General features: G+C 33.7%; 1 protein-coding gene across 4 annotated transcripts in view; it reads right to left on the bottom strand.

The window, feature by feature from the left end:
- Positions 1-18,160, bottom strand: part of LOC132697907 (heterogeneous nuclear ribonucleoprotein C-like 1) — a 445,425-nt gene that overhangs the window by 65,535 nt on the left and 361,730 nt on the right. The window lies entirely within an intron of this gene.

Raw genomic sequence — 18,160 nt, 5'->3', positions numbered from 1 at the left:
TTTACCGACCGTGTACGCGAGAAAGATCTTTTTTGTCGCCGGCCTTAGGTTTAATGCAATCAAGTGAATGCTGAGGCGGCGGTAATGCGGTAAACGCCCGAAACTACTACTGGATGGAAAGAACATTCATTTAATCGGCTGGAAATTATATGGGGTTACGTTTGAACTCGGAAATATGCTCATGCAAATTAATACATGGCACTATCGAATTGAGTTCGAATAACGGGTGAATCTCATACGGTAAATATAATTAGAGAACTTCTTCTCATTAAATTCTATCTAAATATTAATATAAATATATAAAACACAATTCTTTTTGATAATTTTATAGACGTGCACTCTCATTTGGCAAAAGTGAATTCCAAACTTAATTTTAGCTTGTTTTTAATTTTTGTGTCACTTTTTGACGAGTTCCCAAATTTAATGGCCAATATCTAAACTTAAAATCACTAAATAGAAACACTTGTTTCTATTTACTGCACCTGCAATTATATTGACCTTTGTCTAAGTTCTCGACCTGTCTAAACATTTGGCAGGTTTTTATGGGAATTTAATTTGGATAATTAGACATTAATAACAATAATAAAGTGGACATGTTTGACAATTTTTTTTTTTGAGTGTTAAGTTTTTACTTATATTTTAGGTTAGGATAAAGATATTGGGATACGAGTTTCACTATGTTGTTAGCGTCTCACCTAATGACATAAGAACGTAATATCGTTGCATTTATTTATGTTTTCGTTGTAAGTAAATAATTAAAATCGCATTACTCATAGCACGACTGATAACCCAGGAAAAGCCATTTTTAGTGAGACCAAATTTATTCAAATGCGTTGGACCTTTTTGGAATTATAGACAATAATTACCGAAATCGTTTAAAAACTCGCCACCATTTGCCTAGCCGTAGTAAAGCAAAGGCAAACTATAACTTCTTTTATGAAAAATGTAGGGCACGCTCATTTTGGTTTAAAAATTGGCGACCAAGATAAGTCCTCCTAATACTGTTTGTTCTGTTTGCGTTGAAGTCTTAAGAAACTGGAAAAACGTATAAAGAAATGTTTAAGCTTTGGTGTTCCCGTGGTATGGCCATGGCATAGGAACCACAGTGATGAATGTCATTTTTGTTCGAGTAATGTTCAAGGATTTAACAGAAAAAATAAGAAACAAATTGTGTATCCCAATCTTGACTCTGCTATGGACTAGATCTGTCGATACCTGCCGCCCCCAAAGAACTAGAAAACGTCATATCGACAGAATCAGAGGAATCTAATTCCGACCCAGATGACTCAGACCACAGATTTCAGAGAGCCCGAAGTATTTAACCACAGCGAATTTAATCGCGAAAAAGAATTACGTCAATATTTTACTCAGGAAGGACCGCTAATGTATTGCAACAATATTCCTGACTTAGTTTCAAAATTAGGAAATGTGCCGTATGTAACAGAAGCATGGCGCCTGTATATCGACTCAAGTAAGCGTAGTTTTAAAAGGCTTTTTATTGCATGGTAAGGAGCTGGCCTTGGTTCCCGTTGCACATTCGGACATTTAAAAGAAAGGACTTCTTTTAAAGAAAATATGTTGCCGAGAACATCAGTGGAAGCTTTGTGGTGACCTTACAGTGCTGCGTATGCTCCTAGGACGACAACAGGAGGGTTATACAAAAATTATGAACACAATGACCAATGTCGCGAAAAACGAAGAAGTAATTGATAAGTTTCTTGGGAACACTAAAGACGAAAACTACGAAATTATGGTTCAAAATATGTTACAACACTTTAATCGTGTAGGTTGTAATCTGATTTTCAAAGTGCATTTCCTGTTTTCAAACTTGAAGTATTTTCAAAATATATAACAACTTAAAGTTCAGATTTTCACGAAATTATATATTTTGACATGACAATTGTTTCGACAACACCGTGTCTTTATCAATTTTTTTATCATTTATCAATTAACTTTTGATAAAGACACGGTGTTGTCGAAACAATTGTCATGTCAAAATATATAATTTCGTGAAAATCTGAACTTTTATTTCTTATTTATTTTGATTAATGGATTTTCATTAAGTAAAAGCCACCTCAGTTCAATTTTTGAACTATTTTCCGGAAAATCTTGGAGCAGTTCGCGAAGAACAGGAAGAGAGGTTTTACCAGGACATTAAAGAAGTGTAATAGTGATATCAAGGCAGATGGAGCATAACGATTATGGCTAGATGGACTGTTAAAACTGGATATGCCCTTCAAAACACACATCCGAATGTCCGAAGAACGCCGCTTTCTGGGAAAAAGACGAAGATTTCACTCAAAAAAGTCTGTTTTTTTTTTTAAACTAGGATTCCACATTTTTACTGAATAAAAAAATAAGTTATTTTAGGAATATCGTTTTTTCCTTTAATATTTGCGTGATACAAATAAATGCATAGAATTTTTGAAATTATTGAAAATGATATAAAATCAGTTTTCAAAGTAAAGACATCTGTCAAAAAGATTAATTTTGTAGACCTGTTTAATTTATATATACTTATTATTTATGTATTTATATAAACGGAGCATTTAAAATTTTCTTTTTTCCGATTCTTAACGATTTTTTTTTCAAATTTTTAGGATGTAATAAAGATAACTACTATTATTGTTACGATTGTTTATTATTTATCAAATTTTACATAACACATCCCCACCTGGATGTATCTGCATTTTTGGTTTACATTTTCTCTAACATATAAAATATGTGCTACATCTCGTTCTAAATTTATTTATCTTCAAAAAGGAAACTAACCAAAACATCTTAAAATTCTGAATGGCTGTTTTTATAAAAGAAACTGGCAGTTTCAATGTTTACCATTGGAATAAATATTTAATTGTTGATTTGAACTTTTTTGTATCTTCAACCATGTCATAGCAGATACCTGTTTTGAACAACTCTAAAGAAAGTCATCGGCCTTGATTAAGGTTTAACTAATATTAAATAGAGATATTTAACGGTTAAGTTTGTCTAAGTCGTTCGGACTGTCTACTTCCAGCGAGTTGTGGTAGCTCTCCATCCACCATGGTCTAAGAATAGCATCTTAAATATCTCGGCAATTAAACTTTGTTTTCCGCGGAACTTCACAGTAGCCCAATTTTCGAAATTGTATTCTCGAAATGGGGTAACACGATACTGATGCAAATGTAATGTATCGGACAATACGGCCAGATATGTTCCGTAAGTTATTCAATGAATTCGACAGAGTCGGGAAGTTGGATGCGCGACTGTATTCTGAATTGCCGTCTGCAAAGCAGAAACTGAAATACTTGCTTATTTCGGCCATTTGAATTCCGGGTTGCGAATGTTTCTCCGTATAAAGCCTTGATAATCTTTCGGCTTTGTACACTTGGAAAAGTATGATATATTGCTAGGCTCAGTGGCGAGATATTTCACATAGGCTTTAATGCTCGAAGCTCGTGCTTTATGCGTTCCGAATTGCAGTTGGCTTTGCGGGTGGCGCGTCGGGGTGGTTTTAGCGGGCCACGTGCACGTTCACAAATTATGCATATTTTTATTTTGGTAAATAAAATGGCTACAAGTACCTAGACTCTATTCACACAAAAAAAATCCATTTTGAACATTCATATTAATTGAAAACCAAACTCAACCTTAGGCAATTCCTTCTATAGAAAATCGACTCATACTAATCAATAACTAAATTAAATTTCCATATTTAACATTGGCACAAGCAAACATTATTTAATTTAACATATTAACATATTAAGCTGTACTCTGCCTCTTAAAATTTAATGGAATCTGGGCAAACACGAAAAAATCCCAACAGACTTGTTGGTTAGTTTCAAAAGTGTCTGAAGATATTTTATATCATTTTGCCAGAAGTAAATCTAAATCTCTTTATGAATTTTTACATTTTCATTTTTTTAAATTTTATATACGGTCTGCATAAGCATTTGCATTTAGTGAAATATACGAATGACGTCCAGAAAAAAAAAACATAATGCTAAGTACAAAAGTAAAATTTCCTACACCAGCTGCTGACTCAAGACGCGGAAAATACCACTATCAATGCGCCTGAATAGCAACACCAGAAAAACAAATTTTATGATTACCTCTAGAAACCTAAAAATGTGTGAAAACTCCACCATAACATGTAATGCAAAGCCCATAGAAAGATAAGAGTAAGTATCTGTGCATCTGGCTTTGCGAAGAATGGACATCAGATAAGGAAATAAAACAGGCTCGACAGGCGTTCTGGAGGTTTCGAAAGATTCGTTAAATGCTATGTTTCGTCACTGCTTCTTACGGTTTAGAAGCCTTCGAGTTTCTTAAAAATACCTTTGACGGCTAAGCTAACAAACGAAGAGTGTCAACCAACAATGTGAACTGCTTGAATTGATTAATTGCATTAAGGGCATATATGGGACATGTAATGCGAAACACGAAATACCATTTGTTGTATTTGCTGACCGAAAACAAGATCGAACAGTCAAAGTTTATGATTTTTACTGATGGTAACGATCACTAATTATCTATCTTTGTTATTGTACATACTTTTTTACGTTACTGTTTTTTTTTCTAATTTGTTGAGTTTACTGAATTAAAGGGTTGTGTGTAAAAATACTTCCTTTTATTTCAACGAATCGACGTGTTGCTGAAACGGGTAGTTTTGGTGACGTGACAAGCAGTACATGATGTACAGTCATTAATGCACACCACAAGAAATACGGAAACATCCATTAGTGGATATGCACTGGAAGAATACTAGTTGCTTATTGCGGTCTAAGAACTTGGTTCTATTTTTGAATATGTTACCGATAGTCACTTGGAATTTATTACGTCTGAAGAAATTGCGATGATCGTAACATTTCTTTCAGAATCATTTTTAAATCCGCACTCTAGTTTAGATCACATATTATTATACAACAGAGCATCTAACTCTGGTTAGTTTAAATTTTGCCTTTTCATTGATTGTCAACCATATCCTAAAATCTACAGGTTTTGGTAAAATTAATATTGACAGTTTGACCTTCTACCAATTTTTGTAAGAAAAAATAGTGGAATTAATATGTGACGTAAATAGCTTTTTAGTTTCTGGTTTATTGCGGTGTAAGAATAATTATAACTTGATCAGACTACCCACCGGTTGAAAGCGTCTGACGTTTATCGCGGCCCATGTTTCGTCTTTATTTCGAAACGGTAAAATTCCACAAACTTAAAACCAAACTACCATTTCAAGTTTTTACGGCGTGAATATCACCACTGGGAAAATATGAAAATATCAATGCGCCGCATGCAAATTTTCCGAACATTTTTCATCGTTCATCGAGTTCCAAAAACGGGAGGTTGTTGAGAATTGACCGATTTTATGTTTTTCCGTTTATTTATTTTAAAAATATTGCAGCGTACCTTTAGTGCGAGAGCTAGTGACAGACATTTGGCGCACACTTTGCCAAAACACAGTCGAATTAAGTTTGGGTTTTTGTAACCGGGATATTTCAGCACATAATTGTTTTTATACCGCTCAGGTTTTCAAGCTCCAGGATGGCAGGTTCGCCCCGTTCAGGCCTAACAGGATGTTGTGAGTTACTTTGTGATACTTTTTATTAATGTCTTCAAATGAACCATCCACCCGGGTTAGAAAAGTTAATTATTAGTAGTAGGGAAATTATATTTCCAAGTCCATGGTTTCATGAATGATTTCTTTTCTTTTCTTCCATTTTTTAAAATGGGGTCTAGGATTAATAATATTTTAGGAAATATGTACACCATAGGCATACCCCGTCTAGATAAAGCAATAATCGGACTGTAAATCAATGATCGCATTTGGTATAACAACAGTCGTTCTATCCTTCTGACTTTTTCTTGGAGAGCCGAACTCAAAAGCACCGATTAATGGCTTGCTGAGTAGAGCTCCATTTCCCTTAATTTAAGTTCAAGTACATAAAACATAAACTACAGTAAACATCTGCAGTTTTTTTGGACGGCTGGGTGCCTATCCAAAAGCTTCGACTGAAACTTATTTCTCCTTTCGTCAGAATAAGAAAATTATAAACCAAGAATACGTTACATAATGATTATTTGCGGATTGGTATCTCATATAAGCTTCACTTTTTTAAATTTTCCGTCACATTTTTTACACAGTAAAAGGTCAAAAGTATAAGGCTAAACGATGCGTAAGTGTATGGCTAAAGCACTGACTTAAAAAGTCGCTGTTTGGGTACGAATATGGTTAATTTGCCACTTGTCATCCTCTAGAACGCCCAAAATCTCCAGCTTCATAGTTTTAGAATCTTTTAATTGAATTAGTTTTGAAGGAATATAGAAATCTTATAATCTGATGTTAAGTTCAGTAAGGTAACATTGATAACAATGGATGGCATTAACATAATTTATGCTGAACAAAGGGAGGCGAAAAAATAGAATCCAATTTTTTTATTTACTAGCTCACTAAAAAATCAAAAAGAAAAGCACATGATAGTCGTTCAATTGAGTTCTGGATAAAAAAATATCACCAATATGAAGGATATGTCTAGAAATGTTTAAAAAATGGTGTTACCAATTTTGATGGTTAACATACTTGTTACTTTCGAAAATAAATGAAATCGAATTTTTCGAAAGTATCTGCGCTCGTATAAAAATGTTATATTTCGGTAACGGTAGGACCTATGGGATCGCCGGGAAGGAATGATCACTGTCGAAAAAAAAAATATTTTTGCCTGTCCGTTCTCCGTTCTCGTCTTTTGGTTTTTCCTGAATAACTTTCGAGCTACAAAATTGATATTTGCCTCCTTTTCAACAGTCCACGAGGCACATAAGCTTGTAAGAAATGGCCCTGATCCGACGCCGGTATCCATCTTTTTTTCGCGATTTTCGACTGTTTTTTGGAACTTATTATGAAACATGATAAGTGTCCGAAATTTGAAGCAATCGACTTTATATTTGGCACATACATGCAGCTTTGCCCCGTGACGGAATCTATTGAAAATGGGGGAGCTGGAGGGTCGGGAAGTATTCTAAGTAAGGGTCTACAAAAAACATCGTTTTCCAAAAACTGTCTACGAGATCAAAAAAATTCTTGAACCAGAAGAAGCAGAAGATTCGGCTCTATAAACTTTTATTAGTGACAATTTTTCAAGAATATACAGGGTGCGTCGCAGATTCAAAAAAACCGAAAAATGGATCCCCCTATTATTGAAAATTGGCAATAATTTCAAATGTGTGTTTTAAATGTCAGTTTCTTTTGCATGACGATATAGCCCATGTAGATAGCTTAAACTATTGTATTTACGGTTTTTAAGTATTGTACAGGGTGTTCCGATATTCCGTGCAATATTAAGAAATATAATAAGTACTCCAAATTTGCAGCTACCTACTTCAGACTTGGGAGAAAAGTAGAAGTCTGGACCCGCATTTAGGCTCTTTAAATTGGGAGCAATAAAATAACGCGAAGTATTTTTTTTATTTTTGATTTGTTTTGTGGTTATTTTGGCATCCAGGAAAACATTTTTTCCTAGAGAGCCATTCATCCGATCGGAAGCTATAACTTTGTTTCACGCATTTTTTTGATTATATACAAGGTGTTTTAGTTATGGACAAATATCTAAAAGACCCTGAAAATTGTTCTTTTAGAGAATAAATTATTAACCGTAAATCAAAATTCGTTCAAACAATAGCTAATCCGTTCAAACAGCGTTATAGGCCGCAACGAGGGCTACAATTTTTGTATTTACGGTTTGCGTATATCAAATACGCCGTTCGAGATATTTAAAAAAATCCAAATGAAAATCACCATTTCTCACCCTCAATCTAGACGCTATGACGTGATTTATAATTACCACGTACTGCATGATTTCAGAAAAACAAGTAGTTTTTCGAAAACTATTTGCTCCATTGCAAAAATTCGGATACTAGGAAACTAAGGAGGTCCAGAGCTATATCCTCTATTTCGAACATTGTTGTGGGCAAAACATTCTAATAGATTCTAGAAATTTCTGTTTTTTTTTGGTGAATTAATGGAGATACATGAACAACTTTTAAAGATGTGATAATTTGATAAGAATGGTATCGTAAACTGTGTTGAGAGAGAGTTTGACGTTTCGTCTATAATACAGAGGACGCAAGATATTTAAAAAAATATAATTTTAAATTGCAATTACCAGTACAAATTTTGATATTTAACGAAGTATGTCGTAAATTTGAAGTTCGACGAGATGTGAAGGACACTTTATCCAGGGTGTATTCACAATCAAATTACATCGATTTTGCGAAAGTTCCATAAAAAAAACATTGCGTCTCTACAAGAATCCGCGAAGAGCCTTCTTTTTAAAATAAAAGGCTATTTGCGACGAACTTGCCCCGCTCACCGACGATTTTTCGAAAGCAATCTTGTTATATTATTGTCTCACCAAGAATGACCTAACCTCCCATTTTCCATCCATCCATGTTTCATCAGTAAAAACAGCATTATATGCCTTCTACCTATGCAAAAGCACGTACGCGTTTAAAAAGTAAATTCTGTTAAAAGCAACATTTAGCAGCTCTCGACGTCGATTACACAGTTATTGGCCTTGCGAAAGTAACTTAATCTTTTAAATACCCCATTCCTTTATACGTTTATACATAGACTATTTTATGACTTTATTATTCTTAGCTAAAGTCTGTTCGTATCTATAAGAAAGTGACTAACTGATACGAATTAAGGAAAGACCTGGGCAAGCTGTAAGGGGCCGAACAGGTCCGTACTTAACTTAGAATTTAATTATTTGGGGTTTTGTTAGGAAAGATACTAAACAATATTTATGTATTTATGTATGTATTTATGTTTAAATCTAAACTACATCTACATTAAATTTAAAATTACAAATTATTTTTATTATTTAATTAAATTACTTAAAATTATTCACATAATATATCAGTATCACTATCATCGCCTCTTCTAATTATTATTTGTTCTATATTATTTGCAATATGGATATACGATCGTTCTGCTTTTTCTATATATTTAACAGAATTTGCCCAACTTTGTGGAGGGATGTTAAAAACTGGTGCATTTGTTTTACACTTATCAGTTGAGTCAACCCAACCCTTTTCCGGGGTATCATAAGTGTCGAACCAGATTTCATCCAAGTAAATAATTGGCCTTTGTTGTTCTCTGTAAATCCTAATTTTTTCTAGGTATTCCAGTCGCCATTTCCGAATTTTAAAAGATTTCGTTTAAACTTGCCTTTTGGCAATTTTTTATAATCTAAAACCCATGTGTTAAATACACTTCCATAAGATAGTTCTGCCACATTTAATACCGATTTCATCTTTTTCAAGCCTCCTAATTAAGATATCTAATGTAGGCACGCTTTGTTCCTCGTATAACTGGTAAATTTTCCGAAACTTTAGGTAATAATCTTGTTGCATTGTATGTTAATGACCACCCTTGGATAATCCCATTCAAAAGCAATTGGTCACTTTCTTATACCTATGAACAGACCATACCTTATTTGCCTTTATCGCCCCAATCACTACGACTCTTAAAGGAACCAATTTAGATTTGTAGACTTAAGAATAACAACAAATTTGTTAACGATCAACTATTAAACTCATTTCATAATACTGTAATTTTGGGTTTCTTGTAGCCAACATAATATAATAATAATAATGTTGGTGTATATTAGTTTATTCATATGACGCATCCAATAATACATATCTCTCTCTATCTGCATTATAAAAAATAACAATAGTAAAAGGTAAACATATTTTTGTACGAATCGAACAAAACTTAATTTGATTTGGTTCGCTTCGACAAATCACACCGCGACATCTGCTACCAGTTTCCGGACTACTACTGAAATTAGCACTGTCGGCCTTTTTTTTTTTCATTACACGTAGGTATAAATTGCGACCGCATTTTCAGGCACTGCTTCCGTGGACTATATTCCACCATCTCCCACGCCACTCTAGGTGCACGCGCCCGACTGCTTTACTGTGTTCCTTGTTTGTTAACTCGACGCGCGAAGACAATAAAAAAGAAATATTCGCAAGACTCGCAAAGATCAACCAGCAAACAAACAAAACAAGCGGGTCTTTGCAGATTATCCTCAGGCCCCGAAACGAAGTCAGGCGTCCGCCACGCGAGCCTGAATAATCCGGAAGGCTTAACGACCAGAAAAGGACGACAATCGACGATTTACTTCTGCCGCAGGATTTCTTTGTGTCCGTATCAGGGTTGAACTGGATACTAGTATAGTCCAGCGTATCACCACGGTAAATCCAGTCAGTACATTTGTTTTTCAAGCCCAGAATATAATGACAAATATTATAGTATCCATATTAATAGTAACACTAATTCTAATATTACACACACAACAAGGGGGTTCTTATATAAGTCTACATAAAAAACTTGATCATACCGAACCCTAATCTACAAAATTTACAACATTCTGAAGCAGCACTGAAAGCTTAAGAAAACTAATTGGAGAACAAAGCATAGCATTTAAAGGCTTCTGAAAAGCTGTTTAAAGTTTCCGGTAACTCATTAAGGTCATAAACAAAACTACGCTCAGAAGGAATTGTATGATACATAGTGTTGTAGTTTTTGTTTTGATTTGGCTTAGACATTTTGTATTTTGTAATAGAAATTTTTTCCTTTTTTCCTCTCCTTTCCGCAGTTCAAACCACCTGATTGAACAAGAAAAAGAGACTCCCAAAACTAACCAACCGACTAAATTATTTCGAGAATTAAGTCTATATCTTGTAATTTTATTGCTGATACTAACGCTACTACTATTTAAAAAAAGATTAACCTGTGAGTATCTTTACTGTAGCACTGAAAGGAGCAATGTACCAACACATTTCTCAAATGTGAGATCACCACATCAAAATTTCCCAACCTTTCAAAGATGCATTAAACCAGCTCATGAAAGATACTGTATAATGCAGAATTATCAATCCCTAACACTTTAAGCTGGAGCTGAATAATCCTGTAATGACGCTAGCATCGTTGGCATGATTGGTTAACCTTCCGGTTATAGACAGACGCTATAGGTAAAAAAAGTGTGAAAGATATAAAGTACGATCTTGAGAATATAACTTGAATTCAAAATACCTAATAGCAAATTAATTACTCGTCACTCCCCTGGAAATTGTCTCTTTCGAAAAAGAGGTTAATTATAATGGTTACAAAGTTATTGATAATATCCATAAATATATGAGATATCGAAATTTTTGATATTACTAAAAATCATTTGAACTCATTGACCAAGTTTGAAGTGGCTTTAATACCAATAAATAATAAATTTGTTTTAATTGCAACTTTTCAGCGGTCCGGTCCTGGTCATGGTGAATCCGCAGGCCGTGTTTTAACGGACCCTTTCCATATTCATCAGAAGTTATCTGCCGGACAAACTGTGGCCTGCTTGCGAGACGATAAAGGAATATTTACTCTACTTACAGTCGGTAATTAAGCTTACCTCTATTTGCATGCCTGATTACATCTAAGGATTTGTTGTGCGAGTGATAGTTATAAAAGTAGCAGTGAAATATTAAAATGAACACACCGCATCGTCATTTACCCCCACAAAAAAAATAAGTAAAATTAATGAAATAAGGAAAAATAAATCAAAGTCATATTTAAAAATTTTTTGAATATGTGAATATGTATAACTTAAATTTGTTAAAGTTTGACGCACCAAAGGCTTCAAAACAGTCACACGTTGCAATTTTCTGAAATATCAGAAACAAAGTTATAATTTTCATTTAATAATTTATTCACTTATTACTTATTACTACGCATTATTGACTAAATGTTCGCGCAAAGGTTGATATATAAGTATATAGTAAATTTGGAAGTAGAAATAATCAACTACCATTTTACCTTGGTTTTAGATAATTGCGATTACAAATTATCAAATTAGAATTAATTTGTTGTATTGAAAATAATTGTTTTTGTAGCAGATATGAAAGTTTTTAAACAAAAATCTAACCTATATTGAAAATAAAAGAAACTTTAGACCTAATGTATATGTTCTAGAACACGATATATCTTTATTTTAAAACGGAATTGGGTATTGGTATTGACTATATTGTTATAAAACACAATTACTTAAACGAATTTTATGCGGGTAGTTTAGGGGTGTTCATTTCAATATTAAATTGCAGTTTCAATTACGTTTGTAACCCAGGAAATTATAGATATCACAGTTGTAACGGCTGCGAGAACCGAATCAAATTGAAGCGTTTCATTTGGATTAATTTTTCGACGGAACCAAAAAAGAGTTTTCCGGGAGCGTCGATTCAAAAAGGAATAAAACGTCGATTAATTATATTTTCAAAACCGAACATTCAAACTCTGGGCGTAGTACCTAAAGCTGTCCAACAACTAGCAGCAGCGTCACATTTTTGGTGAACTAAATTTCTTTTCGGTTTAAGTTGCTAAATAAACATTTAAATACAGTATAACATAATAATAATAATATTAAAATAATCACAATAATATTTTTTTTATGAAAAACATAATATACCAACCAACATAAAGTCAATTAGAATTACAAATTCTCGAGAGACAGTGTCCCAGTTACTCTATCTCCATGGAAACTTCTACTTAATATTAGAATATTAAGAAAATGTAACTATAAAAAGTTAAACTAACTCAAAGAAAAGCTAAAAATAGAACAACCATCAAGTTAAGATGCTTTTGAAGACCAACAGCTTATTTTAAGTCAACAAACTAGTTATTAGTCAAAGTATTGAAATGAAAATTTTTTATTTTTTTTTAAATCAAGAAATGCCAATCTAATAAGAATAACCCAATACTTTTATGCAAAACTGCAACTATCCAAATAAAGTATTCACTTGAAAAATTGTCATTGGTGTACCATTTTTTTGTTTAAAAATATGCGATACAAATCGCGGAGACCACTGGTGCAAATGAAAATTGTTTTGAACCTGAAAATGCAAAGAATGCATTTCTCCAATTTCAGAACGATATCTAGAATCATCTCTTAAGTAATATAAAAAAATTATAAACACTACCACCTCTAACTCAATAGGTAAGACATTGAGGAAAAACATACGTTCACATGAAGATTTCGCAGCAAAATCTATTTATACCAGGTTCCAAACTCTACTGCAATAACAGCTCTTGTTATGCTCAACTAGAACATTGTCAAAATCGACACTTGCATCACTATTTACATCTACATTTAGTGATGTATAAGATCTCCTCAAAGTGTTGTACATGAAATAATTAAAATTTAATGTTTTCATTACTTATGTGCTTTTTCATTCTAATTGCTACTTTAATGTTTGGATCACTTTGTCCTTTAGTGTTGCAACATCTCATATTTACAAAAAAAAAGAGCAATTCTTTTTAGTGTGCTATACATCGACAGTCCTAAAAATGGATTTAAGGAATGGAAATAAAATTGTAACATTAGACGGGATAAAAAATAAATAAAGTGTGTTAAAAAAAGCACAGAGCAAAACAACAAGGACGAAACTTCGAACAGTTGAAATAAACTCGTTAAAAGCTATAGACCAAATTGGACAGGGAGAAAACTTCAGTTATAAAACCAATGTAAAGTATTGACCTCACAACATTCATATTGGAATGAACATGTAACAACGGCATAAGATATCAGACTAATAGAAATAGTAAGTAACGACCAGTGAAGAGAAGCGAAGAGAGACCACAAAAAGATGAGCACAAAGTTGTAAGAGTTTGAGAAGGGAACAAAAGTTGGAGGCGTGAAGAAAACTCGTTATTACACTATAATAGGAGAAGAAGAATAAGAGGCAACAAAGTTAAATTTCACCCCCACGGTTTAATACAGACTTTGTGTCTTATATATATATATTATCCGATTCCTGTGGCACAAATATGTATTCCTGTAATCGTTTTCATCAAGCTATAATAGAACAAGCTTTGAGATTGTTTTCGCACATGTCATTTGTAATTATGATAATAAAAGTATGATATTTTATAGGAATATGGAGTACGACTTACTAAAAGAGATCTCTCTAAATCACGTCAACAAAAACATATAATGCAGCAAAATGCAATCTATGACTAAAGTGCCACTATGCAAATAAGTTTGTACGATATGTTATATATATAAGGTAGAAAACTCAGGTGTCGTTCCATCGCAGCTTGCCATAGGGTCGGGTGCAACAGGTCGATACCGAAGTTACGGAAGCGTTAGCGGTCGAGATTGAAGCTTTTATGACTGCCGAAGTCGCCTTGCCGAAATTATTTGCTCGGATACGTTATATTCCAGGTCCAAAATGGAGCAAAATTTACCCTTGCTGAATATAAAGGTCTGTAATCGTTTTTATAATTCTGTAGTAGAGGTTCATGGATTTAATGTGTTTCAAATTGCAATTTGTAAAAAATATATTTGTACTAGATACTAGATAATATAGGAACCCCAAATCCCGTGAAATTGATGTGTTTCAGGCGGTTATGACATTCACACATACAAGGGAATGATTTTCCATACATGCCTCTCAATTCAAAAACTAAGCTGGAAATTGTTCTTTTCTTTCTACACAACGATCTCCGTACTCTTAACTCGTTTCTTATATTTTGATAAAATAGTGTCTATAAAATACCACATCCAAACTGAGAACTGTGGCGTATTATCCCTATTTTCTAATGTTGACTTCAAAAATGCCTATATTATCACCATCAGCACGGGCAAGGTTTTTATATATCTGGTAGCTAAATCATAAATTGCATCTGAAAAACTATCCAAACCTTCTGGTAAGATTAAGCCAAAAATAAGGGCCATTTAATTGCAGTGGTTCATAAACAAACTGTGAATATAATATTGGTATGCAGATAAGTTAGACTGTTTGATCAATATTCTGGAGATAATATTGATTTTTTCGTGTCAAGAGCTACGAAATCATGATTAAGCTCTCATGCGTTCACAAATTTTATTCTCTTAAATCGGTGTTATTATTTTGTGTCTAACTTCGTAGTCTCAGTTTGTCTTCACATGTTGGTAAATGATAAACCGCAGAAAATTATATTATAATGTCGAGAACATGTTTATTATTATATTAGTCCGAGTTAGTTTGTGGATATTACTAGCGGGGTAAGTGGTCATTATTTTTTTTCGTGAAATTGGAATTTACAGACATTTAAAGGAACTAAAATGGTTTTAAGGCATTCTCTTTAGACAATCAATTAAATAGTGAATATTTCAATACAAAATAATAAATAATCATTTTAACCAACTGCACCTTAAAAGTTTTAGAATGAGAAACAGTAATAAATAAATAATAAATAAACAAAAATGCTTTTAAGCTGCTCTTATACAACAATCCAAATGCAAAATACTAAAAAAAAGAAAAATAATTAATTGAAAGGACAAGCCGAATTGGTGCAAGGTTGGGGAATTGAACACACTGGAAGCATTGTAGATAAGAGATCTTGTACAAGCCGATGATATGTTGAGACTCTGAAGCTAATTAGATATTGTTTCAGTAAATTCTAGCAGAAACACCTACTAGTAATGAGAAGACAAAAATTTAAAAAAATACATTTTTAATGAAAAATTATCCAAGATAATCTAAATCTCAGAATAGACAGTAACGGTGTAGAGATATTCATTAGAGACTCTGGGTGCAAGGTTGTCCAGTTGTTTCACAGAAAATCTACATCTTAAAAAGTTTATTTCAAATCTCATACTCAAGAGGACATCTAAACAGTATGTGAAATAGAGGTTAATTTTATGGAGATTACATACAGGGCAAAGCTCAGTATAGTAGACTTTATATGACAAACCTTTATACATAAATTTTTGAGGCAATTATTCATTAGTCTAAGCTGAGCTGTAACCCCAGTTGTGTGAAGAGGTAAATTGAAGAGGATTTGTTTTCTAAAATAATCAATAATACTTTTGGAGATGTAGGGGGCATTTCGAGCAAAGTCGAGGTCAGCCTGATAGAAAATTTCTTTGCGTCTAATAAGCATGCGTTTTAGCTTGATTGGACTAAGATTTTGCTGCAGATAGGAGAATTCGAGTTCACATGTCAGATGTCTCATCTTCAAAACCCATTTAGCAGTTGTAATTGAGAGCCGAAACTTTTTTGAGTGAGGAGGAGTGAAGAAACGTTTGAAAAAGTTATTGCGCTTCTTCAACAATAACGTTAACTTCAGATAGCAATGTTACTAGAAGTACAACTGGAACGGTGCTATTGAAAGCCTCTTCAAGAAATGGTTTTTAATTTAATAATAGGACCTGTGAATATTAGTGTTTTTTTTAGTTTTAAATCTTCTAGAGGTGTTATTTTAAAAACAGCGTCAATATTTTCAATCGACTAATATTTGCAAGGATCAGAGCTCCTTTCGACCTTTCCAAAGTTTTTTTTAATTGTTCCCTTTTTATACGGCAATTATCTAAAAGAAAACAAGAGATAATAACGAAGCGAAAATAAACTAGCAGCGCGAGGTCGACGTAAGCGAGACGAGTTCTTAACCTTCCATTTTCTCGAGATCTTTTTACTTAATTGTCGCCGAATCGGATTTAAAACAAACCATTCCCAATTAATTACAATTAAGGCCAAAGAAAATGCCAAGCCCCCCTCCCCCTTCCGCGTTTTTTGCGAGTCCGCTTCGTCGGCCCCGGTAGCGGTGGCCGCGATTAATTTTAATTTTTGCTGTTATTATACGAGACGACGCGCGTCTTGGAGTGCGCAATCCGCCATATTTTAATTATTATGGCGACGTTTAATTAAATGTGTATTCGGCTTTGGAGCGGCGCGCCTTCGTTCACGGTAATTTTCTTAACCTTTGTGTGTAATGCGGCGGCTTTTGTGTCTGTATTGTTATTAATCGCGGAAAAATGCAAGTCAGGAGCCGTTTCGTTCACTTCATGAAAACGGATTGCCGGAAAAACGTCTGCTAACGATTTCTTTTGGGCTCTTTGAAATGCGCTTCGTTCGCGTACCCGAAATAAACTAAAGCAAAAAATTAGCGAAGGTAAACCAACGAATCCCTGATGTTAAATCGCTGTGGGTTAAAGTTACGCGATCAAGCTTGACATTGCATATTCAAAACCTATATCTTGGTAAATGGTTATCCCCTCGGCTAATTTTATAAATTGCAACCCAAAAAAAAAAACAAAATCGGTATGAACAATTTGTCTGAGAAAATTTTTGAAACCTTCATCTAGGTTCTCATAGCTTTGATAGTTCCTCCTCAGTGTAGGTCGTTGCCTCGTTGACAGCAAATAAAAAAAAGGTCTCGATATTTGGGGGTCGCCGCTCAGGTCCAAATAATATCTCAACATTTTTAGAAATTTTTATGTCAATGTCAATGTACCTCTCAGAACTGTCGGCAGAATTTACGCTAGTAATAAGTTCATCCCCGTTGTCTTGGAGATTATCGGCGGGCCACGTTTCCTTTGCAGTTTTCTTGATGATATATTGAATGTTGTCCAGTAACATGTTGAAATGATTCTATTAGTTACTACTATATCACCGCGATAGGGTTAAGCTCACAGCGATAGGGTATTTCGTAGCTATTTCTTCAATTTTATATTTGTCATACTCATTTCTCTATGCGTGGGCAACTTCCAACAGTTCTTATTTCAAGGAGTCGTCAAAAAAATGTTTTTTAGAGCAAAACAATCTTGAATTTCGACCTGTTTTGTATGAGGTCACTGGATATCTAAATTTAAAAGCATGGTAGGAAACGTTATCTATAACAAGATCATTTTTTTTTCTATTGTTAAGCAAATTGGTAATTAGTCACTCCACTAACCATTTCTCTAAATGTTCGTAGTTCACGTCACGTTTTTTTTATAAGAAAAGTTCGTGGGCTTCTTTTTGTATGCGCTTTTTAAAAATGCGTCTCTGCGGTCTAGTACGGTATTGTCACACCAATCATAATTAATCGTATGACCAACATTGAGTCAACTCCCATGTATATAGTTTTGGTTAGTTCGTTAATAGTCGCCCATTAATAATATCTTTTCGCTGTAACATTATACTTTTGCGACCACGCTTCATATTTCATATTCAAAACCTATATCTTGGCAAATTCTTATCCCGTTTAATAATTTTATAAATTGCAAATTCACAAAAAATCGTTATGAAAAGTTTGTGCTGCTGCACTTAAACTCAATTTTTCATCATTTACTAAACAGAAAATTATATTAAAAATCACAATTTTCGCACTCAC

Source organism: Cylas formicarius, unplaced genomic scaffold (genome assembly GCF_029955315.1).
Source record: "Cylas formicarius isolate icCylForm1 unplaced genomic scaffold, icCylForm1.1 PGA_scaffold_2__14_contigs__length_35257938, whole genome shotgun sequence".
In the NCBI taxonomy this organism is placed as follows: Eukaryota; Metazoa; Arthropoda; class Insecta; order Coleoptera; family Brentidae; genus Cylas; species Cylas formicarius.
This window is presented reverse-complemented; position numbering and strand designations above follow the sequence as displayed.